The following is a 25,384-nucleotide window of genomic DNA, read 5'->3' as shown; positions in this document are numbered from 1 at the left end:
TTAGGTTTGTACGGCTGAAGCCAGAGTTCCTAGGGTTTGTGGGGGTGTATGCCCCTTTTGGACCTTAGGATTAGGTTTAAATTTTAGGCTAGTGGATATATTTAAACTGGCCGACGCCTTCACCAATCAGACCCAACACTTATTCCTGTTGAAATTACCCCTCTTGACACGGGACACTGTCTATGGGAGTTTAGCAAGGGTCAATCAGGATGTGCTTTGGGTTTGTGGGGCTAAAGCCAGGGTTAATCGGGGAGTGAATAGGGTTTGTGGGGGTGTGTACCCCATCTAAACTTTAGTAGGGTTTGTGGGGGGGGGTGTACCCCATCTAAACTTTAATAGGGTTTGTGGGGGTGTGTACCCCATCTAAACTTTAGTAGGGTTTGTGGGGGTGTATACCCCATCTAAACTTTAAGATTAGGTTTAAGTTTTAAGCTAATGAATATATATGTTTGACTAGGAGATATTAGAATACAGAATTTTAAATGACAGTATATGAACTGCTATGGCGAATGAGCTAGTATAATAAAGCCAGGTTAATCTAGACCATGCCTTTCATTATCAAGGTCCGACACCACTTGGTTCAACGAACCGGGTGTGCACTGGGACACATCATCAGTAATGTAACCTCGGATCATCAGGTGTTTCGGGCCTTTAATCACTAGACACCCTACTCGAGGTGGCCCAACAGTGTCAGGCTCAGACACTGCCTGTATTCCTCCCAGGGACCAATAATGAGAGGCATGTAATTCTAAGGGTAATGATATTTTTTTAAAAAAATCACTACCTGGCATCTATATGCCAAGGGTTACATGGAAAATAAAACAATAATATTCTTACCACTAGTTTTGTGTCTTGGGTCAACCATTTTAACTCCAACAAACTGCCTCCAACAACGCTTGACTCCCGCCTGGGAGACCAAATCCACTTACTCCCATCACTCCGGTCTCCCGGGGAGGTCTCTGAAAAATGCTATCCGGTTAAAACATCCCTAGCCCGGGACTCCATCTCCACTTTTATTGTGTCCTAAAACCTGTCTAACCACTCCAACTGCAGACCCTATCTGTTGCTAGGATACCAAGCAGCCTTACCTATTCAACTCTTAAAGGTACACTGTCCATTTGGGTTTAAATATCTAAGCCTTCTTATTGGCCTCCAGTGGCCTGGAGAATGAAGAGCGTGTCACTGTAAGGTTAGGTTGAGATTATGCGGGCAGTGGGCAAAAAAGCCCCCTCGTGTTTTTTGATCTCGCCACTTGAGATTCAATTTCACGTGACCCTGCCACTTTGAACTGGCCCACGCCTTCATTAACCAGGTCCACCACTTGCCTTTATTGAAACTTGCCCCTCTTAACACAGAATATCCAATTTATGGGAATTTACTAAGTTAGGGTGAAATTATGCGGGCAGTGGGCAATTCAGCCCTCTTGTGCTTTCTGATCTTGCCACTTGAGATTCAGTTTCACACGACCCTGCCACTTCAAAATGACCGACGCCTTCACTAACCAGGTCCAACACTCATCCCTGTTGAAATTTACCCCTCTCGACCCGGAGCACTAAGTCTATGGGGATTTAACAAGGGTCAATCAGGGTGTGCTTTGGGTTTGTGGGGCTAAAACCAGAGTTAATCGGGAAGTGCCTAAAATTTATGGGGATGTGCACCCCATCTGGATTAGGTTTAAATTTTAAACCACACAGGCAGTGGGCAATTCAGCCCTCTTGTGCTTTCTGATCTCGCCACCAGAGATTCAGTTTCACACGATCCTGCCACTTTAAACTGGCCCGCGCCTTTACCAACCAGGCCCAACACTTATCCCTGTTGATCAGTCAGGGTGTGCTTTAGGTTTGTACGGCTGAAGCCAGAGTTCCTAGGGTTTGTGGGGGTGTATGCCCCTTTTGGACCTTAGGATTAGGTTTAAATTTTAGGCTAGTGGATATATTTAAACTGGCCGACGCCTTCACCAATCAGACCCAACACTTATTCCTGTTGAAATTACCCCTCTTGACACGGGACACTGTCTATGGGAGTTTAGCAAGGGTCAATCAGGATGTGCTTTGGGTTTGTGGGGCTAAAGCCAGGGTTAATCGGGGAGTGAATAGGGTTTGTGGGGGTGTGTACCCCATCTAAACTTTAGTAGGGTTTGTGGGGGGGGGTGTACCCCATCTAAACTTTAATAGGGTTTGTGGGGGTGTGTACCCCATCTAAACTTTAGTAGGGTTTGTGGGGGTGTATACCCCATCTAAACTTTAAGATTAGGTTTAAGTTTTAAGCTAATGAATATATATGTTTGACTAGGAGATATTAGAATACAGAATTTTAAATGACAGTATATGAACTGCTATGGCGAATGAGCTAGTATAATAAAGCCAGGTTAATCTAGACCATGCCTTTCATTATCAAGGTCCGACACCACTTGGTTCAACGAACCGGGTGTGCACTGGGACACATCATCAGTAATGTAACCTCGGATCATCAGGTGTTTCGGGCCTTTAATCACTAGACACCCTACTCGAGGTGGCCCAACAGTGTCAGGCTCAGACACTGCCTGTATTCCTCCCAGGGACCAATAATGAGAGGCATGTAATTCTAAGGGTAATGATATTTTTTTAAAAAAATCACTACCTGGCATCTATATGCCAAGGGTTACATGGAAAATAAAACAATAATATTCTTACCACTAGTTTTGTGTCTTGGGTCAACCATTTTAACTCCAACAAACTGCCTCCAACAACGCTTGACTCCCGCCTGGGAGACCAAATCCACTTACTCCCATCACTCCGGTCTCCCGGGGAGGTCTCTGAAAAATGCTATCCGGTTAAAACATCCCTAGCCCGGGACTCCATCTCCACTTTTATTGTGTCCTAAAACCTGTCTAACCACTCCAACTGCAGACCCTATCTGTTGCTAGGATACCAAGCAGCCTTACCTATTCAACTCTTAAAGGTACACTGTCCATTTGGGTTTAAATATCTAAGCCTTCTTATTGGCCTCCAGTGGCCTGGAGAATGAAGAGCGTGTCACTGTAAGGTTAGGTTGAGATTATGCGGGCAGTGGGCAAAAAAGCCCCCTCGTGTTTTTTGATCTCGCCACTTGAGATTCAATTTCACGTGACCCTGCCACTTTGAACTGGCCCACGCCTTCATTAACCAGGTCCACCACTTGCCTTTATTGAAACTTGCCCCTCTTAACACAGAATATCCAATTTATGGGAATTTACTAAGTTAGGGTGAAATTATGCGGGCAGTGGGCAATTCAGCCCTCTTGTGCTTTCTGATCTTGCCACTTGAGATTCAGTTTCACACGACCCTGCCACTTCAAAATGACCGACGCCTTCACTAACCAGGTCCAACACTCATCCCTGTTGAAATTTACCCCTCTCGACCCGGAGCACTAAGTCTATGGGGATTTAACAAGGGTCAATCAGGGTGTGCTTTGGGTTTGTGGGGCTAAAACCAGAGTTAATCGGGAAGTGCCTAAAATTTATGGGGATGTGCACCCCATCTGGATTAGGTTTAAATTTTAAACCACACAGGCAGTGGGCAATTCAGCCCTCTTGTGCTTTCTGATCTCGCCACCAGAGATTCAGTTTCACACGATCCTGCCACTTTAAACTGGCCCGCGCCTTTACCAACCAGGCCCAACACTTATCCCTGTTGATCAGTCAGGGTGTGCTTTAGGTTTGTACGGCTGAAGCCAGAGTTCCTAGGGTTTGTGGGGGTGTATGCCCCTTTTGGACCTTAGGATTAGGTTTAAATTTTAGGCTAGTGGATATATTTAAACTGGCCGACGCCTTCACCAATCAGACCCAACACTTATTCCTGTTGAAATTACCCCTCTTGACACGGGACACTGTCTATGGGAGTTTAGCAAGGGTCAATCAGGATGTGCTTTGGGTTTGTGGGGCTAAAGCCAGGGTTAATCGGGGAGTGAATAGGGTTTGTGGGGGTGTGTACCCCATCTAAACTTTAGTAGGGTTTGTGGGGGGGGTGTACCCCATCTAAACTTTAATAGGGTTTGTGGGGGTGTGTACCCCATCTAAACTTTAGTAGGGTTTGTGGGGGTGTATACCCCATCTAAACTTTAAGATTAGGTTTAAGTTTTAAGCTAATGAATATATATGTTTGACTAGGAGATATTAGAATACAGAATTTTAAATGACAGTATATGAACTGCTATGGCGAATGAGCTAGTATAATAAAGCCAGGTTAATCTAGACCATGCCTTTCATTATCAAGGTCCGACACCACTTGGTTCAACGAACCGGGTGTGCACTGGGACACATCATCAGTAATGTAACCTCGGATCATCAGGTGTTTCGGGCCTTTAATCACTAGACACCCTACTCGAGGTGGCCCAACAGTGTCAGGCTCAGACACTGCCTGTATTCCTCCCAGGGACCAATAATGAGAGGCATGTAATTCTAAGGGTAATGATATTTTTTTAAAAAAATCACTACCTGGCATCTATATGCCAAGGGTTACATGGAAAATAAAACAATAATATTCTTACCACTAGTTTTGTGTCTTGGGTCAACCATTTTAACTCCAACAAACTGCCTCCAACAACGCTTGACTCCCGCCTGGGAGACCAAATCCACTTACTCCCATCACTCCGGTCTCCCGGGGAGGTCTCTGAAAAATGCTATCCGGTTAAAACATCCCTAGCCCGGGACTCCATCTCCACTTTTATTGTGTCCTAAAACCTGTCTAACCACTCCAACTGCAGACCCTATCTGTTGCTAGGATACCAAGCAGCCTTACCTATTCAACTCTTAAAGGTACACTGTCCATTTGGGTTTAAATATCTAAGCCTTCTTATTGGCCTCCAGTGGCCTGGAGAATGAAGAGCGTGTCACTGTAAGGTTAGGTTGAGATTATGCGGGCAGTGGGCAAAAAAGCCCCCTCGTGTTTTTTGATCTCGCCACTTGAGATTCAATTTCACGTGACCCTGCCACTTTGAACTGGCCCACGCCTTCATTAACCAGGTCCACCACTTGCCTTTATTGAAACTTGCCCCTCTTAACACAGAATATCCAATTTATGGGAATTTACTAAGTTAGGGTGAAATTATGCGGGCAGTGGGCAATTCAGCCCTCTTGTGCTTTCTGATCTTGCCACTTGAGATTCAGTTTCACACGACCCTGCCACTTCAAAATGACCGACGCCTTCACTAACCAGGTCCAACACTCATCCCTGTTGAAATTTACCCCTCTCGACCCGGAGCACTAAGTCTATGGGGATTTAACAAGGGTCAATCAGGGTGTGCTTTGGGTTTGTGGGGCTAAAACCAGAGTTAATCGGGAAGTGCCTAAAATTTATGGGGATGTGCACCCCATCTGGATTAGGTTTAAATTTTAAACCACACAGGCAGTGGGCAATTCAGCCCTCTTGTGCTTTCTGATCTCGCCACCAGAGATTCAGTTTCACACGATCCTGCCACTTTAAACTGGCCCGCGCCTTTACCAACCAGGCCCAACACTTATCCCTGTTGATCAGTCAGGGTGTGCTTTAGGTTTGTACGGCTGAAGCCAGAGTTCCTAGGGTTTGTGGGGGTGTATGCCCCTTTTGGACCTTAGGATTAGGTTTAAATTTTAGGCTAGTGGATATATTTAAACTGGCCGACGCCTTCACCAATCAGACCCAACACTTATTCCTGTTGAAATTACCCCTCTTGACACGGGACACTGTCTATGGGAGTTTAGCAAGGGTCAATCAGGATGTGCTTTGGGTTTGTGGGGCTAAAGCCAGGGTTAATCGGGGAGTGAATAGGGTTTGTGGGGGTGTGTACCCCATCTAAACTTTAGTAGGGTTTGTGGGGGGGGGTGTACCCCATCTAAACTTTAATAGGGTTTGTGGGGGTGTGTACCCCATCTAAACTTTAGTAGGGTTTGTGGGGGTGTATACCCCATCTAAACTTTAAGATTAGGTTTAAGTTTTAAGCTAATGAATATATATGTTTGACTAGGAGATATTAGAATACAGAATTTTAAATGACAGTATATGAACTGCTATGGCGAATGAGCTAGTATAATAAAGCCAGGTTAATCTAGACCATGCCTTTCATTATCAAGGTCCGACACCACTTGGTTCAACGAACCGGGTGTGCACTGGGACACATCATCAGTAATGTAACCTCGGATCATCAGGTGTTTCGGGCCTTTAATCACTAGACACCCTACTCGAGGTGGCCCAACAGTGTCAGGCTCAGACACTGCCTGTATTCCTCCCAGGGACCAATAATGAGAGGCATGTAATTCTAAGGGTAATGATATTTTTTTAAAAAAATCACTACCTGGCATCTATATGCCAAGGGTTACATGGAAAATAAAACAATAATATTCTTACCACTAGTTTTGTGTCTTGGGTCAACCATTTTAACTCCAACAAACTGCCTCCAACAACGCTTGACTCCCGCCTGGGAGACCAAATCCACTTACTCCCATCACTCCGGTCTCCCGGGGAGGTCTCTGAAAAATGCTATCCGGTTAAAACATCCCTAGCCCGGGACTCCATCTCCACTTTTATTGTGTCCTAAAACCTGTCTAACCACTCCAACTGCAGACCCTATCTGTTGCTAGGATACCAAGCAGCCTTACCTATTCAACTCTTAAAGGTACACTGTCCATTTGGGTTTAAATATCTAAGCCTTCTTATTGGCCTCCAGTGGCCTGGAGAATGAAGAGCGTGTCACTGTAAGGTTAGGTTGAGATTATGCGGGCAGTGGGCAAAAAAGCCCCCTCGTGTTTTTTGATCTCGCCACTTGAGATTCAATTTCACGTGACCCTGCCACTTTGAACTGGCCCACGCCTTCATTAACCAGGTCCACCACTTGCCTTTATTGAAACTTGCCCCTCTTAACACAGAATATCCAATTTATGGGAATTTACTAAGTTAGGGTGAAATTATGCGGGCAGTGGGCAATTCAGCCCTCTTGTGCTTTCTGATCTTGCCACTTGAGATTCAGTTTCACACGACCCTGCCACTTCAAAATGACCGACGCCTTCACTAACCAGGTCCAACACTCATCCCTGTTGAAATTTACCCCTCTCGACCCGGAGCACTAAGTCTATGGGGATTTAACAAGGGTCAATCAGGGTGTGCTTTGGGTTTGTGGGGCTAAAACCAGAGTTAATCGGGAAGTGCCTAAAATTTATGGGGATGTGCACCCCATCTGGATTAGGTTTAAATTTTAAACCACACAGGCAGTGGGCAATTCAGCCCTCTTGTGCTTTCTGATCTCGCCACCAGAGATTCAGTTTCACACGATCCTGCCACTTTAAACTGGCCCGCGCCTTTACCAACCAGGCCCAACACTTATCCCTGTTGATCAGTCAGGGTGTGCTTTAGGTTTGTACGGCTGAAGCCAGAGTTCCTAGGGTTTGTGGGGGTGTATGCCCCTTTTGGACCTTAGGATTAGGTTTAAATTTTAGGCTAGTGGATATATTTAAACTGGCCGACGCCTTCACCAATCAGACCCAACACTTATTCCTGTTGAAATTACCCCTCTTGACACGGGACACTGTCTATGGGAGTTTAGCAAGGGTCAATCAGGATGTGCTTTGGGTTTGTGGGGCTAAAGCCAGGGTTAATCGGGGAGTGAATAGGGTTTGTGGGGGTGTGTACCCCATCTAAACTTTAGTAGGGTTTGTGGGGGGGGGTGTACCCCATCTAAACTTTAATAGGGTTTGTGGGGGTGTGTACCCCATCTAAACTTTAGTAGGGTTTGTGGGGGTGTATACCCCATCTAAACTTTAAGATTAGGTTTAAGTTTTAAGCTAATGAATATATATGTTTGACTAGGAGATATTAGAATACAGAATTTTAAATGACAGTATATGAACTGCTATGGCGAATGAGCTAGTATAATAAAGCCAGGTTAATCTAGACCATGCCTTTCATTATCAAGGTCCGACACCACTTGGTTCAACGAACCGGGTGTGCACTGGGACACATCATCAGTAATGTAACCTCGGATCATCAGGTGTTTCGGGCCTTTAATCACTAGACACCCTACTCGAGGTGGCCCAACAGTGTCAGGCTCAGACACTGCCTGTATTCCTCCCAGGGACCAATAATGAGAGGCATGTAATTCTAAGGGTAATGATATTTTTTTAAAAAAATCACTACCTGGCATCTATATGCCAAGGGTTACATGGAAAATAAAACAATAATATTCTTACCACTAGTTTTGTGTCTTGGGTCAACCATTTTAACTCCAACAAACTGCCTCCAACAACGCTTGACTCCCGCCTGGGAGACCAAATCCACTTACTCCCATCACTCCGGTCTCCCGGGGAGGTCTCTGAAAAATGCTATCCGGTTAAAACATCCCTAGCCCGGGACTCCATCTCCACTTTTATTGTGTCCTAAAACCTGTCTAACCACTCCAACTGCAGACCCTATCTGTTGCTAGGATACCAAGCAGCCTTACCTATTCAACTCTTAAAGGTACACTGTCCATTTGGGTTTAAATATCTAAGCCTTCTTATTGGCCTCCAGTGGCCTGGAGAATGAAGAGCGTGTCACTGTAAGGTTAGGTTGAGATTATGCGGGCAGTGGGCAAAAAAGCCCCCTCGTGTTTTTTGATCTCGCCACTTGAGATTCAATTTCACGTGACCCTGCCACTTTGAACTGGCCCACGCCTTCATTAACCAGGTCCACCACTTGCCTTTATTGAAACTTGCCCCTCTTAACACAGAATATCCAATTTATGGGAATTTACTAAGTTAGGGTGAAATTATGCGGGCAGTGGGCAATTCAGCCCTCTTGTGCTTTCTGATCTTGCCACTTGAGATTCAGTTTCACACGACCCTGCCACTTCAAAATGACCGACGCCTTCACTAACCAGGTCCAACACTCATCCCTGTTGAAATTTACCCCTCTCGACCCGGAGCACTAAGTCTATGGGGATTTAACAAGGGTCAATCAGGGTGTGCTTTGGGTTTGTGGGGCTAAAACCAGAGTTAATCGGGAAGTGCCTAAAATTTATGGGGATGTGCACCCCATCTGGATTAGGTTTAAATTTTAAACCACACAGGCAGTGGGCAATTCAGCCCTCTTGTGCTTTCTGATCTCGCCACCAGAGATTCAGTTTCACACGATCCTGCCACTTTAAACTGGCCCGCGCCTTTACCAACCAGGCCCAACACTTATCCCTGTTGATCAGTCAGGGTGTGCTTTAGGTTTGTACGGCTGAAGCCAGAGTTCCTAGGGTTTGTGGGGGTGTATGCCCCTTTTGGACCTTAGGATTAGGTTTAAATTTTAGGCTAGTGGATATATTTAAACTGGCCGACGCCTTCACCAATCAGACCCAACACTTATTCCTGTTGAAATTACCCCTCTTGACACGGGACACTGTCTATGGGAGTTTAGCAAGGGTCAATCAGGATGTGCTTTGGGTTTGTGGGGCTAAAGCCAGGGTTAATCGGGGAGTGAATAGGGTTTGTGGGGGTGTGTACCCCATCTAAACTTTAGTAGGGTTTGTGGGGGGGGGGTGTACCCCATCTAAACTTTAATAGGGTTTGTGGGGGTGTGTACCCCATCTAAACTTTAGTAGGGTTTGTGGGGGTGTATACCCCATCTAAACTTTAAGATTAGGTTTAAGTTTTAAGCTAATGAATATATATGTTTGACTAGGAGATATTAGAATACAGAATTTTAAATGACAGTATATGAACTGCTATGGCGAATGAGCTAGTATAATAAAGCCAGGTTAATCTAGACCATGCCTTTCATTATCAAGGTCCGACACCACTTGGTTCAACGAACCGGGTGTGCACTGGGACACATCATCAGTAATGTAACCTCGGATCATCAGGTGTTTCGGGCCTTTAATCACTAGACACCCTACTCGAGGTGGCCCAACAGTGTCAGGCTCAGACACTGCCTGTATTCCTCCCAGGGACCAATAATGAGAGGCATGTAATTCTAAGGGTAATGATATTTTTTTAAAAAAATCACTACCTGGCATCTATATGCCAAGGGTTACATGGAAAATAAAACAATAATATTCTTACCACTAGTTTTGTGTCTTGGGTCAACCATTTTAACTCCAACAAACTGCCTCCAACAACGCTTGACTCCCGCCTGGGAGACCAAATCCACTTACTCCCATCACTCCGGTCTCCCGGGGAGGTCTCTGAAAAATGCTATCCGGTTAAAACATCCCTAGCCCGGGACTCCATCTCCACTTTTATTGTGTCCTAAAACCTGTCTAACCACTCCAACTGCAGACCCTATCTGTTGCTAGGATACCAAGCAGCCTTACCTATTCAACTCTTAAAGGTACACTGTCCATTTGGGTTTAAATATCTAAGCCTTCTTATTGGCCTCCAGTGGCCTGGAGAATGAAGAGCGTGTCACTGTAAGGTTAGGTTGAGATTATGCGGGCAGTGGGCAAAAAAGCCCCCTCGTGTTTTTTGATCTCGCCACTTGAGATTCAATTTCACGTGACCCTGCCACTTTGAACTGGCCCACGCCTTCATTAACCAGGTCCACCACTTGCCTTTATTGAAACTTGCCCCTCTTAACACAGAATATCCAATTTATGGGAATTTACTAAGTTAGGGTGAAATTATGCGGGCAGTGGGCAATTCAGCCCTCTTGTGCTTTCTGATCTTGCCACTTGAGATTCAGTTTCACACGACCCTGCCACTTCAAAATGACCGACGCCTTCACTAACCAGGTCCAACACTCATCCCTGTTGAAATTTACCCCTCTCGACCCGGAGCACTAAGTCTATGGGGATTTAACAAGGGTCAATCAGGGTGTGCTTTGGGTTTGTGGGGCTAAAACCAGAGTTAATCGGGAAGTGCCTAAAATTTATGGGGATGTGCACCCCATCTGGATTAGGTTTAAATTTTAAACCACACAGGCAGTGGGCAATTCAGCCCTCTTGTGCTTTCTGATCTCGCCACCAGAGATTCAGTTTCACACGATCCTGCCACTTTAAACTGGCCCGCGCCTTTACCAACCAGGCCCAACACTTATCCCTGTTGATCAGTCAGGGTGTGCTTTAGGTTTGTACGGCTGAAGCCAGAGTTCCTAGGGTTTGTGGGGGTGTATGCCCCTTTTGGACCTTAGGATTAGGTTTAAATTTTAGGCTAGTGGATATATTTAAACTGGCCGACGCCTTCACCAATCAGACCCAACACTTATTCCTGTTGAAATTACCCCTCTTGACACGGGACACTGTCTATGGGAGTTTAGCAAGGGTCAATCAGGATGTGCTTTGGGTTTGTGGGGCTAAAGCCAGGGTTAATCGGGGAGTGAATAGGGTTTGTGGGGGTGTGTACCCCATCTAAACTTTAGTAGGGTTTGTGGGGGGGGGTGTACCCCATCTAAACTTTAATAGGGTTTGTGGGGGTGTGTACCCCATCTAAACTTTAGTAGGGTTTGTGGGGGTGTATACCCCATCTAAACTTTAAGATTAGGTTTAAGTTTTAAGCTAATGAATATATATGTTTGACTAGGAGATATTAGAATACAGAATTTTAAATGACAGTATATGAACTGCTATGGCGAATGAGCTAGTATAATAAAGCCAGGTTAATCTAGACCATGCCTTTCATTATCAAGGTCCGACACCACTTGGTTCAACGAACCGGGTGTGCACTGGGACACATCATCAGTAATGTAACCTCGGATCATCAGGTGTTTCGGGCCTTTAATCACTAGACACCCTACTCGAGGTGGCCCAACAGTGTCAGGCTCAGACACTGCCTGTATTCCTCCCAGGGACCAATAATGAGAGGCATGTAATTCTAAGGGTAATGATATTTTTTTAAAAAAATCACTACCTGGCATCTATATGCCAAGGGTTACATGGAAAATAAAACAATAATATTCTTACCACTAGTTTTGTGTCTTGGGTCAACCATTTTAACTCCAACAAACTGCCTCCAACAACGCTTGACTCCCGCCTGGGAGACCAAATCCACTTACTCCCATCACTCCGGTCTCCCGGGGAGGTCTCTGAAAAATGCTATCCGGTTAAAACATCCCTAGCCCGGGACTCCATCTCCACTTTTATTGTGTCCTAAAACCTGTCTAACCACTCCAACTGCAGACCCTATCTGTTGCTAGGATACCAAGCAGCCTTACCTATTCAACTCTTAAAGGTACACTGTCCATTTGGGTTTAAATATCTAAGCCTTCTTATTGGCCTCCAGTGGCCTGGAGAATGAAGAGCGTGTCACTGTAAGGTTAGGTTGAGATTATGCGGGCAGTGGGCAAAAAAGCCCCCTCGTGTTTTTTGATCTCGCCACTTGAGATTCAATTTCACGTGACCCTGCCACTTTGAACTGGCCCACGCCTTCATTAACCAGGTCCACCACTTGCCTTTATTGAAACTTGCCCCTCTTAACACAGAATATCCAATTTATGGGAATTTACTAAGTTAGGGTGAAATTATGCGGGCAGTGGGCAATTCAGCCCTCTTGTGCTTTCTGATCTTGCCACTTGAGATTCAGTTTCACACGACCCTGCCACTTCAAAATGACCGACGCCTTCACTAACCAGGTCCAACACTCATCCCTGTTGAAATTTACCCCTCTCGACCCGGAGCACTAAGTCTATGGGGATTTAACAAGGGTCAATCAGGGTGTGCTTTGGGTTTGTGGGGCTAAAACCAGAGTTAATCGGGAAGTGCCTAAAATTTATGGGGATGTGCACCCCATCTGGATTAGGTTTAAATTTTAAACCACACAGGCAGTGGGCAATTCAGCCCTCTTGTGCTTTCTGATCTCGCCACCAGAGATTCAGTTTCACACGATCCTGCCACTTTAAACTGGCCCGCGCCTTTACCAACCAGGCCCAACACTTATCCCTGTTGATCAGTCAGGGTGTGCTTTAGGTTTGTACGGCTGAAGCCAGAGTTCCTAGGGTTTGTGGGGGTGTATGCCCCTTTTGGACCTTAGGATTAGGTTTAAATTTTAGGCTAGTGGATATATTTAAACTGGCCGACGCCTTCACCAATCAGACCCAACACTTATTCCTGTTGAAATTACCCCTCTTGACACGGGACACTGTCTATGGGAGTTTAGCAAGGGTCAATCAGGATGTGCTTTGGGTTTGTGGGGCTAAAGCCAGGGTTAATCGGGGAGTGAATAGGGTTTGTGGGGGTGTGTACCCCATCTAAACTTTAGTAGGGTTTGTGGGGGGGGGGTGTACCCCATCTAAACTTTAATAAGGTTTGTGGGGGTGTGTACCCCATCTAAACTTTAGTAGGGTTTGTGGGGGTGTATACCCCATCTAAACTTTAAGATTAGGTTTAAGTTTTAAGCTAATGAATATATATGTTTGACTAGGAGATATTAGAATACAGAATTTTAAATGACAGTATATGAACTGCTATGGCGAATGAGCTAGTATAATAAAGCCAGGTTAATCTAGACCATGCCTTTCATTATCAAGGTCCGACACCACTTGGTTCAACGAACCGGGTGTGCACTGGGACACATCATCAGTAATGTAACCTCGGATCATCAGGTGTTTCGGGCCTTTAATCACTAGACACCCTACTCGAGGTGGCCCAACAGTGTCAGGCTCAGACACTGCCTGTATTCCTCCCAGGGACCAATAATGAGAGGCATGTAATTCTAAGGGTAATGATATTTTTTTAAAAAAATCACTACCTGGCATCTATATGCCAAGGGTTACATGGAAAATAAAACAATAATATTCTTACCACTAGTTTTGTGTCTTGGGTCAACCATTTTAACTCCAACAAACTGCCTCCAACAACGCTTGACTCCCGCCTGGGAGACCAAATCCACTTACTCCCATCACTCCGGTCTCCCGGGGAGGTCTCTGAAAAATGCTATCCGGTTAAAACATCCCTAGCCCGGGACTCCATCTCCACTTTTATTGTGTCCTAAAACCTGTCTAACCACTCCAACTGCAGACCCTATCTGTTGCTAGGATACCAAGCAGCCTTACCTATTCAACTCTTAAAGGTACACTGTCCATTTGGGTTTAAATATCTAAGCCTTCTTATTGGCCTCCAGTGGCCTGGAGAATGAAGAGCGTGTCACTGTAAGGTTAGGTTGAGATTATGCGGGCAGTGGGCAAAAAAGCCCCCTCGTGTTTTTTGATCTCGCCACTTGAGATTCAATTTCACGTGACCCTGCCACTTTGAACTGGCCCACGCCTTCATTAACCAGGTCCACCACTTGCCTTTATTGAAACTTGCCCCTCTTAACACAGAATATCCAATTTATGGGAATTTACTAAGTTAGGGTGAAATTATGCGGGCAGTGGGCAATTCAGCCCTCTTGTGCTTTCTGATCTTGCCACTTGAGATTCAGTTTCACACGACCCTGCCACTTCAAAATGACCGACGCCTTCACTAACCAGGTCCAACACTCATCCCTGTTGAAATTTACCCCTCTCGACCCGGAGCACTAAGTCTATGGGGATTTAACAAGGGTCAATCAGGGTGTGCTTTGGGTTTGTGGGGCTAAAACCAGAGTTAATCGGGAAGTGCCTAAAATTTATGGGGATGTGCACCCCATCTGGATTAGGTTTAAATTTTAAACCACACAGGCAGTGGGCAATTCAGCCCTCTTGTGCTTTCTGATCTCGCCACCAGAGATTCAGTTTCACACGATCCTGCCACTTTAAACTGGCCCGCGCCTTTACCAACCAGGCCCAACACTTATCCCTGTTGATCAGTCAGGGTGTGCTTTAGGTTTGTACGGCTGAAGCCAGAGTTCCTAGGGTTTGTGGGGGTGTATGCCCCTTTTGGACCTTAGGATTAGGTTTAAATTTTAGGCTAGTGGATATATTTAAACTGGCCGACGCCTTCACCAATCAGACCCAACACTTATTCCTGTTGAAATTACCCCTCTTGACACGGGACACTGTCTATGGGAGTTTAGCAAGGGTCAATCAGGATGTGCTTTGGGTTTGTGGGGCTAAAGCCAGGGTTAATCGGGGAGTGAATAGGGTTTGTGGGGGTGTGTACCCCATCTAAACTTTAGTAGGGTTTGTGGGGGGGGGGTGTACCCCATCTAAACTTTAATAGGGTTTGTGGGGGTGTGTACCCCATCTAAACTTTAGTAGGGTTTGTGGGGGTGTATACCCCATCTAAACTTTAAGATTAGGTTTAAGTTTTAAGCTAATGAATATATATGTTTGACTAGGAGATATTAGAATACAGAATTTTAAATGACAGTATATGAACTGCTATGGCGAATGAGCTAGTATAATAAAGCCAGGTTAATCTAGACCATGCCTTTCATTATCAAGGTCCGACACCACTTGGTTCAACGAACCGGGTGTGCACTGGGACACATCATCAGTAATGTAACCTCGGATCATCAGGTGTTTCGGGCCTTTAATCACTAGACACCCTACTCGAGGTGGCCCAACAGTGTCAGGCTCAGACACTGCCTGTATTCCTCCCAGGGACCAATAATGAGAGGCATGTAATTCTAAGGGTAATGATATTTTTTTAAAAAAATCACTACCTGGCATCTATATGCCAAGGGTTACATGGAAAATAAAACAATAATATTCTTACCACTAGTTTTGTGTCTTGGGTCAACCATTTTAACTCCAACAAACTGCCTCCAACAACGCTTGACTCCCGCCTGGGAGACCAAATCCACTTACTCCCATCACTCCGGTCTCCCGGGGAGGTCTCTGAAAAATGCTATCCGGTTAAAACATCCCTAGCCCGGGACTCCATCTCCACTTTTATTGTGTCCTAAAACCTGTCTAACCACTCCAACTGCAGACCCTATCTGTTGCTAGGATACCAAGCAGCCTTACCTATTCAACTCTTAAAGGTACACTGTCCATTTGGGTTTAAATATCTAAGCCTTCTTATTGGCCTCCAGTGGCCTGGAGAATGAAGAGCGTGTCACTGTAAGGTTAGGTTGAGATTATGCGGGCAGTGGGCAAAAAAGCCCCCTCGTGTTTTTTGATCTCGCCACTTGAGATTCAATTTCACGTGACCCTGCCACTTTGAACTGGCCCACGCCTTCATTAACCAGGTCCACCACTTGCCTTTATTGAAACTTGCCCCTCTTAACACAGAATATCCAATTTATGGGAATTTACTAAGTTAGGGTGAAATTATGCGGGCAGTGGGCAATTCAGCCCTCTTGTGCTTTCTGATCTTGCCACTTGAGATTCAGTTTCACACGACCCTGCCACTTCAAAATGACCGACGCCTTCACTAACCAGGTCCAACACTCATCCCTGTTGAAATTTACCCCTCTCGACCCGGAGCACTAAGTCTATGGGGATTTAACAAGGGTCAATCAGGGTGTGCTTTGGGTTTGTGGGGCTAAAACCAGAGTTAATCGGGAAGTGCCTAAAATTTATGGGGATGTGCACCCCATCTGGATTAGGTTTAAATTTTAAACCACACAGGCAGTGGGCAATTCAGCCCTCTTGTGCTTTCTGATCTCGCCACCAGAGATTCAGTTTCACACGATCCTGCCACTTTAAACTGGCCCGCGCCTTTACCAACCAGGCCCAACACTTATCCCTGTTGATCAGTCAGGGTGTGCTTTAGGTTTGTACGGCTGAAGCCAGAGTTCCTAGGGTTTGTGGGGGTGTATGCCCCTTTTGGACCTTAGGATTAGGTTTAAATTTTAGGCTAGTGGATATATTTAAACTGGCCGACGCCTTCACCAATCAGACCCAACACTTATTCCTGTTGAAATTACCCCTCTTGACACGGGACACTGTCTATGGGAGTTTAGCAAGGGTCAATCAGGATGTGCTTTGGGTTTGTGGGGCTAAAGCCAGGGTTAATCGGGGAGTGAATAGGGTTTGTGGGGGTGTGTACCCCATCTAAACTTTAGTAGGGTTTGTGGGGGGGGGGTGTACCCCATCTAAACTTTAATAGGGTTTGTGGGGGTGTGTACCCCATCTAAACTTTAGTAGGGTTTGTGGGGGTGTATACCCCATCTAAACTTTAAGATTAGGTTTAAGTTTTAAGCTAATGAATATATATGTTTGACTAGGAGATATTAGAATACAGAATTTTAAATGACAGTATATGAACTGCTATGGCGAATGAGCTAGTATAATAAAGCCAGGTTAATCTAGACCATGCCTTTCATTATCAAGGTCCGACACCACTTGGTTCAACGAACCGGGTGTGCACTGGGACACATCATCAGTAATGTAACCTCGGATCATCAGGTGTTTCGGGCCTTTAATCACTAGACACCCTACTCGAGGTGGCCCAACAGTGTCAGGCTCAGACACTGCCTGTATTCCTCCCAGGGACCAATAATGAGAGGCATGTAATTCTAAGGGTAATGATATTTTTTTAAAAAAATCACTACCTGGCATCTATATGCCAAGGGTTACATGGAAAATAAAACAATAATATTCTTACCACTAGTTTTGTGTCTTGGGTCAACCATTTTAACTCCAACAAACTGCCTCCAACAACGCTTGACTCCCGCCTGGGAGACCAAATCCACTTACTCCCATCACTCCGGTCTCCCGGGGAGGTCTCTGAAAAATGCTATCCGGTTAAAACATCCCTAGCCCGGGACTCCATCTCCACTTTTATTGTGTCCTAAAACCTGTCTAACCACTCCAACTGCAGACCCTATCTGTTGCTAGGATACCAAGCAGCCTTACCTATTCAACTCTTAAAGGTACACTGTCCATTTGGGTTTAAATATCTAAGCCTTCTTATTGGCCTCCAGTGGCCTGGAGAATGAAGAGCGTGTCACTGTAAGGTTAGGTTGAGATTATGCGGGCAGTGGGCAAAAAAGCCCCCTCGTGTTTTTTGATCTCGCCACTTGAGATTCAATTTCACGTGACCCTGCCACTTTGAACTGGCCCACGCCTTCATTAACCAGGTCCACCACTTGCCTTTATTGAAACTTGCCCCTCTTAACACAGAATATCCAATTTATGGGAATTTACTAAGTTAGGGTGAAATTATGCGGGCAGTGGGCAATTCAGCCCTCTTGTGCTTTCTGATCTTGCCACTTGAGATTCAGTTTCACACGACCCTGCCACTTCAAAATGACCGACGCCTTCACTAACCAGGTCCAACACTCATCCCTGTTGAAATTTACCCCTCTCGACCCGGAGCACTAAGTCTATGGGGATTTAACAAGGGTCAATCAGGGTGTGCTTTGGGTTTGTGGGGCTAAAACCAGAGTTAATCGGGAAGTGCCTAAAATTTATGGGGATGTGCACCCCATCTGGATTAGGTTTAAATTTTAAACCACACAGGCAGTGGGCAATTCAGCCCTCTTGTGCTTTCTGATCTCGCCACCAGAGATTCAGTTTCACACGATCCTGCCACTTTAAACTGGCCCGCGCCTTTACCAACCAGGCCCAACACTTATCCCTGTTGATCAGTCAGGGTGTGCTTTAGGTTTGTACGGCTGAAGCCAGAGTTCCTAGGGTTTGTGGGGGTGTATGCCCCTTTTGGACCTTAGGATTAGGTTTAAATTTTAGGCTAGTGGATATATTTAAACTGGCCGACGCCTTCACCAATCAGACCCAACACTTATTCCTGTTGAAATTACCCCTCTTGACACGGGACACTGTCTATGGGAGTTTAGCAAGGGTCAATCAGGATGTGCTTTGGGTTTGTGGGGCTAAAGCCAGGGTTAATCGGGGAGTGAATAGGGTTTGTGGGGGTGTGTACCCCATCTAAACTTTAGTAGGGTTTGTGGGGGGGGGTGTACCCCATCTAAACTTTAATAGGGTTTGTGGGGGTGTGTACCCCATCTAAACTTTAGTAGGGTTTGTGGGGGTGTATACCCCATCTAAACTTTAAGATTAGGTTTAAGTTTTAAGCTAATGAATATATATGTTTGACTAGGAGATATTAGAATACAGAATTTTAAATGACAGTATATGAACTGCTATGGCGAATGAGCTAGTATAATAAAGCCAGGTTAATCTAGACCATGCCTTTCATTATCAAGGTCCGACACCACTTGGTTCAACGAACCGGGTGTGCACTGGGACACATCATCAGTAATGTAACCTCGGATCATCAGGTGTTTCGGGCCTTTAATCACTAGACACCCTACTCGAGGTGGCCCAACAGTGTCAGGCTCAGACACTGCCTGTATTCCTCCCAGGGACCAATAATGAGAGGCATGTAATTCTAAGGGTAATGATATTTTTTTAAAAAAATCACTACCTGGCATCTATATGCCAAGGGTTACATGGAAAATAAAACAATAATATTCTTACCACTAGTTTTGTGTCTTGGGTCAACCATTTTAACTCCAACAAACTGCCTCCAACAACGCTTGACTCCCGCCTGGGAGACCAAATCCACTTACTCCCATCACTCCGGTCTCCCGGGGAGGTCTCTGAAAAATGCTATCCGGTTAAAACATCCCTAGCCCGGGACTCCATCTCCACTTTTATTGTGTCCTAAAACCTGTCTAACCACTCCAACTGCAGACCCTATCTGTTGCTAGGATACCAAGCAGCCTTACCTATTCAACTCTTAAAGGTACACTGTCCATTTGGGTTTAAATATCTAAGCCTTCTTATTGGCCTCCAGTGGCCTGGAGAATGAAGAGCGTGTCACTGTAAGGTTAGGTTGAGATTATGCGGGCAGTGGGCAAAAAAGCCCCCTCGTGTTTTTTGATCTCGCCACTTGAGATTCAATTTCACGTGACCCTGCCACTTTGAACTGGCCCACGCCTTCATTAACCAGGTCCACCACTTGCCTTTATTGAAACTTGCCCCTCTTAACACAGAATATCCAATTTATGGGAATTTACTAAGTTAGGGTGAAATTATGCGGGCAGTGGGCAATTCAGCCCTCTTGTGCTTTCTGATCTTGCCACTTGAGATTCAGTTTCACACGACCCTGCCACTTCAAAATGACCGACGCCTTCACTAACCAGGTCCAACACTCATCCCTGTTGAAATTTACCCCTCTCGACCCGGAGCACTAAGTCTATGGGGATTTAACAAGGGTCAATCAGGGTGTGCTTTGGGTTTGTGGGGCTAAAACCAGAGTTAATCGGGAAGTGCCTAAAATTTATGGGGATGTGCACCCCATCTGGATTAGGTTTAAATTTTAAACCACACAGGCAGTGGGCAATTCAGCCCTCTTGTGCTTTCTGATCTCGCCACCAGAGATTCAGTTTCACACGATCCTGCCACTTTAAACTGGCCCGCGCCTTTACCAACCAGGCCCAACACTTATCCCTGTTGATCAGTCAGGGTGTGCTTTAGGTTTGTACGGCTGAAGCCAGAGTTCCTAGGGTTTGTGGGGGTGTATGCCCCTTTTGGACCTTAGGATTAGGTTTAAATTTTAGGCTAGTGGATATATTTAAACTGGCCGACGCCTTCACCAATCAGACCCAACACTTATTCCTGTTGAAATTACCCCTCTTGACACGGGACACTGTCTATGGGAGTTTAGCAAGGGTCAATCAGGATGTGCTTTGGGTTTGTGGGGCTAAAGCCAGGGTTAATCGGGGAGTGAATAGGGTTTGTGGGGGTGTGTACCCCATCTAAACTTTAGTAGGGTTTGTGGGGGGGGGTGTACCCCATCTAAACTTTAATAGGGTTTGTGGGGGTGTGTACCCCATCTAAACTTTAGTAGGGTTTGTGGGGGTGTATACCCCATCTAAACTTTAAGATTAGGTTTAAGTTTTAAGCTAATGAATATATATGTTTGACTAGGAGATATTAGAATACAGAATTTTAAATGACAGTATATGAACTGCTATGGCGAATGAGCTAGTATAATAAAGCCAGGTTAATCTAGACCATGCCTTTCATTATCAAGGTCCGACACCACTTGGTTCAACGAACCGGGTGTGCACTGGGACACATCATCAGTAATGTAACCTCGGATCATCAGGTGTTTCGGGCCTTTAATCACTAGACACCCTACTCGAGGTGGCCCAACAGTGTCAGGCTCAGACACTGCCTGTATTCCTCCCAGGGACCAATAATGAGAGGCATGTAATTCTAAGGGTAATGATATTTTTTTTAAAAAATCACTACCTGGCATCTATATGCCAAGGGTTACATGGAAAATAAAACAATAATATTCTTACCACTAGTTTTGTGTCTTGGGTCAACCATTTTAACTCCAACAAACTGCCTCCAACAACGCTTGACTCCCGCCTGGGAGACCAAATCCACTTACTCCCATCACTCCGGTCTCCCGGGGAGGTCTCTGAAAAATGCTATCCGGTTAAAACATCCCTAGCCCGGGACTCCATCTCCACTTTTATTGTGTCCTAAAACCTGTCTAACCACTCCAACTGCAGACCCTATCTGTTGCTAGGATACCAAGCAGCCTTACCTATTCAACTCTTAAAGGTACACTGTCCATTTGGGTTTAAATATCTAAGCCTTCTTATTGGCCTCCAGTGGCCTGGAGAATGAAGAGCGTGTCACTGTAAGGTTAGGTTGAGATTATGCGGGCAGTGGGCAAAAAAGCCCCCTCGTGTTTTTTGATCTCGCCACTTGAGATTCAATTTCACGTGACCCTGCCACTTTGAACTGGCCCACGCCTTCATTAACCAGGTCCACCACTTGCCTTTATTGAAACTTGCCCCTCTTAACACAGAATATCCAATTTATGGGAATTTACTAAGTTAGGGTGAAATTATGCGGGCAGTGGGCAATTCAGCCCTCTTGTGCTTTCTGATCTTGCCACTTGAGATTCAGTTTCACACGACCCTGCCACTTCAAAATGACCGACGCCTTCACTAACCAGGTCCAACACTCATCCCTGTTGAAATTTACCCCTCTCGACCCGGAGCACTAAGTCTATGGGGATTTAACAAGGGTCAATCAGGGTGTGCTTTGGGTTTGTGGGGCTAAAACCAGAGTTAATCGGGAAGTGCCTAAAATTTATGGGGATGTGCACCCCATCTGGATTAGGTTTAAATTTTAAACCACACAGGCAGTGGGCAATTCAGCCCTCTTGTGCTTTCTGATCTCGCCACCAGAGATTCAGTTTCACACGATCCTGCCACTTTAAACTGGCCCGCGCCTTTACCAACCAGGCCCAACACTTATCCCTGTTGATCAGTCAGGGTGTGCTTTAGGTTTGTACGGCTGAAGCCAGAGTTCCTAGGGTTTGTGGGGGTGTATGCCCCTTTTGGACCTTAGGATTAGGTTTAAATTTTAGGCTAGTGGATATATTTAAACTGGCCGACGCCTTCACCAATCAGACCCAACACTTATTCCTGTTGAAATTACCCCTCTTGACACGGGACACTGTCTATGGGAGTTTAGCAAGGGTCAATCAGGATGTGCTTTGGGTTTGTGGGGCTAAAGCCAGGGTTAATCGGGGAGTGAATAGGGTTTGTGGGGGTGTGTACCCCATCTAAACTTTAGTAGGGTTTGTGGGGGGGGGTGTACCCCATCTAAACTTTAATAGGGTTTGTGGGGGTGTGTACCCCATCTAAACTTTAGTAGGGTTTGTGGGGGTGTATACCCCATCTAAACTTTAAGATTAGGTTTAAGTTTTAAGCTAATGAATATATATGTTTGACTAGGAGATATTAGAATACAGAATTTTAAATGACAGTATATGAACTGCTATGGCGAATGAGCTAGTATAATAAAGCCAGGTTAATCTAGACCATGCCTTTCATTATCAAGGTCCGACACCACTTGGTTCAACGAACCGGGTGTGCACTGGGACACATCATCAGTAATGTAACCTCGGATCATCAGGTGTTTCGGGCCTTTAATCACTAGACACCCTACTCGAGGTGGCCCAACAGTGTCAGGCTCAGACACTGCCTGTATTCCTCCCAGGGACCAATAATGAGAGGCATGTAATTCTAAGGGTAATGATATTTTTTTAAAAAAATCACTACCTGGCATCTATATGCCAAGGGTTACATGGAAAATAAAACAATAATATTCTTACCACTAGTTTTGTGTCTTGGGTCAACCATTTTAACTCCAACAAACTGCCTCCAACAACGCTTGACTCCCGCCTGGGAGACCAAATCCACTTACTCCCATCACTCCGGTCTCCCGGGGAGGTCTCTGAAAAATGCTATCCGGTTAAAACATCCCTAGCCCGGGACTCCATCTCCACTTTTATTGTGTCCTAAAACCTGTCTAACCACTCCAACTGCAGACCCTATCTGTTGCTAGGATACCAAGCAGCCTTACCTATTCAACTCTTAAAGGTACACTGTCCATTTGGGTTTAAATATCTAAGCCTTCTTATTGGCCTCCAGTGGCCTGGAGAATGAAGAGCGTGTCACTGTAAGGTTAGGTTGAGATTATGCGGGCAGTGGGCAAAAAAGCCCCCTCGTGTTTTTTGATCTCGCCACTTGAGATTCAATTTCACGTGACCCTGCCACTTTGAACTGGCCCACGCCTTCATTAACCAGGTCCACCACTTGCCTTTATTGAAACTTGCCCCTCTTAACACAGAATATCCAATTTATGGGAATTTACTAAGTTAGGGTGAAATTATGCGGGCAGTGGGCAATTCAGCCCTCTTGTGCTTTCTGATCTTGCCACTTGAGATTCAGTTTCACACGACCCTGCCACTTCAAAATGACCGACGCCTTCACTAACCAGGTCCAACACTCATCCCTGTTGAAATTTACCCCTCTCGACCCGGAGCACTAAGTCTATGGGGATTTAACAAGGGTCAATCAGGGTGTGCTTTGGGTTTGTGGGGCTAAAACCAGAGTTAATCGGGAAGTGCCTAAAATTTATGGGGATGTGCACCCCATCTGGATTAGGTTTAAATTTTAAACCACACAGGCAGTGGGCAATTCAGCCCTCTTGTGCTTTCTGATCTCGCCACCAGAGATTCAGTTTCACACGATCCTGCCACTTTAAACTGGCCCGCGCCTTTACCAACCAGGCCCAACACTTATCCCTGTTGATCAGTCAGGGTGTGCTTTAGGTTTGTACGGCTGAAGCCAGAGTTCCTAGGGTTTGTGGGGGTGTATGCCCCTTTTGGACCTTAGGATTAGGTTTAAATTTTAGGCTAGTGGATATATTTAAACTGGCCGACGCCTTCACCAATCAGACCCAACACTTATTCCTGTTGAAATTACCCCTCTTGACACGGGACACTGTCTATGGGAGTTTAGCAAGGGTCAATCAGGATGTGCTTTGGGTTTGTGGGGCTAAAGCCAGGGTTAATCGGGGAGTGAATAGGGTTTGTGGGGGTGTGTACCCCATCTAAACTTTAGTAGGGTTTGTGGGGGGGGGTGTACCCCATCTAAACTTTAATAGGGTTTGTGGGGGTGTGTACCCCATCTAAACTTTAGTAGGGTTTGTGGGGGTGTATACCCCATCTAAACTTTAAGATTAGGTTTAAGTTTTAAGCTAATGAATATATATGTTTGACTAGGAGATATTAGAATACAGAATTTTAAATGACAGTATATGAACTGCTATGGCGAATGAGCTAGTATAATAAAGCCAGGTTAATCTAGACCATGCCTTTCATTATCAAGGTCCGACACCACTTGGTTCAACGAACCGGGTGTGCACTGGGACACATCATCAGTAATGTAACCTCGGATCATCAGGTGTTTCGGGCCTTTAATCACTAGACACCCTACTCGAGGTGGCCCAACAGTGTCAGGCTCAGACACTGCCTGTATTCCTCCCAGGGACCAATAATGAGAGGCATGTAATTCTAAGGGTAATGATATTTTTTTAAAAAAATCACTACCTGGCATCTATATGCCAAGGGTTACATGGAAAATAAAACAATAATATTCTTACCACTAGTTTTGTGTCTTGGGTCAACCATTTTAACTCCAACAAACTGCCTCCAACAACGCTTGACTCCCGCCTGGGAGACCAAATCCACTTACTCCCATCACTCCGGTCTCCCGGGGAGGTCTCTGAAAAATGCTATCCGGTTAAAACATCCCTAGCCCGGGACTCCATCTCCACTTTTATTGTGTCCTAAAACCTGTCTAACCACTCCAACTGCAGACCCTATCTGTTGCTAGGATACCAAGCAGCCTTACCTATTCAACTCTTAAAGGTACACTGTCCATTTGGGTTTAAATATCTAAGCCTTCTTATTGGCCTCCAGTGGCCTGGAGAATGAAGAGCGTGTCACTGTAAGGTTAGGTTGAGATTATGCGGGCAGTGGGCAAAAAAGCCCCCTCGTGTTTTTTGATCTCGCCACTTGAGATTCAATTTCACGTGACCCTGCCACTTTGAACTGGCCCACGCCTTCATTAACCAGGTCCACCACTTGCCTTTATTGAAACTTGCCCCTCTTAACACAGAATATCCAATTTATGGGAATTTACTAAGTTAGGGTGAAATTATGCGGGCAGTGGGCAATTCAGCCCTCTTGTGCTTTCTGATCTTGCCACTTGAGATTCAGTTTCACACGACCCTGCCACTTCAAAATGACCGACGCCTTCACTAACCAGGTCCAACACTCATCCCTGTTG

Source organism: Hemitrygon akajei, chromosome 12 (assembly GCF_048418815.1).
Source record: "Hemitrygon akajei chromosome 12, sHemAka1.3, whole genome shotgun sequence".
Lineage (NCBI taxonomy): Eukaryota > Metazoa > Chordata > Chondrichthyes > Myliobatiformes > Dasyatidae > Hemitrygon > Hemitrygon akajei.
The sequence above is the reverse complement of the archived record's forward strand: the minus strand, read 5'-3'. Positions refer to the sequence as shown.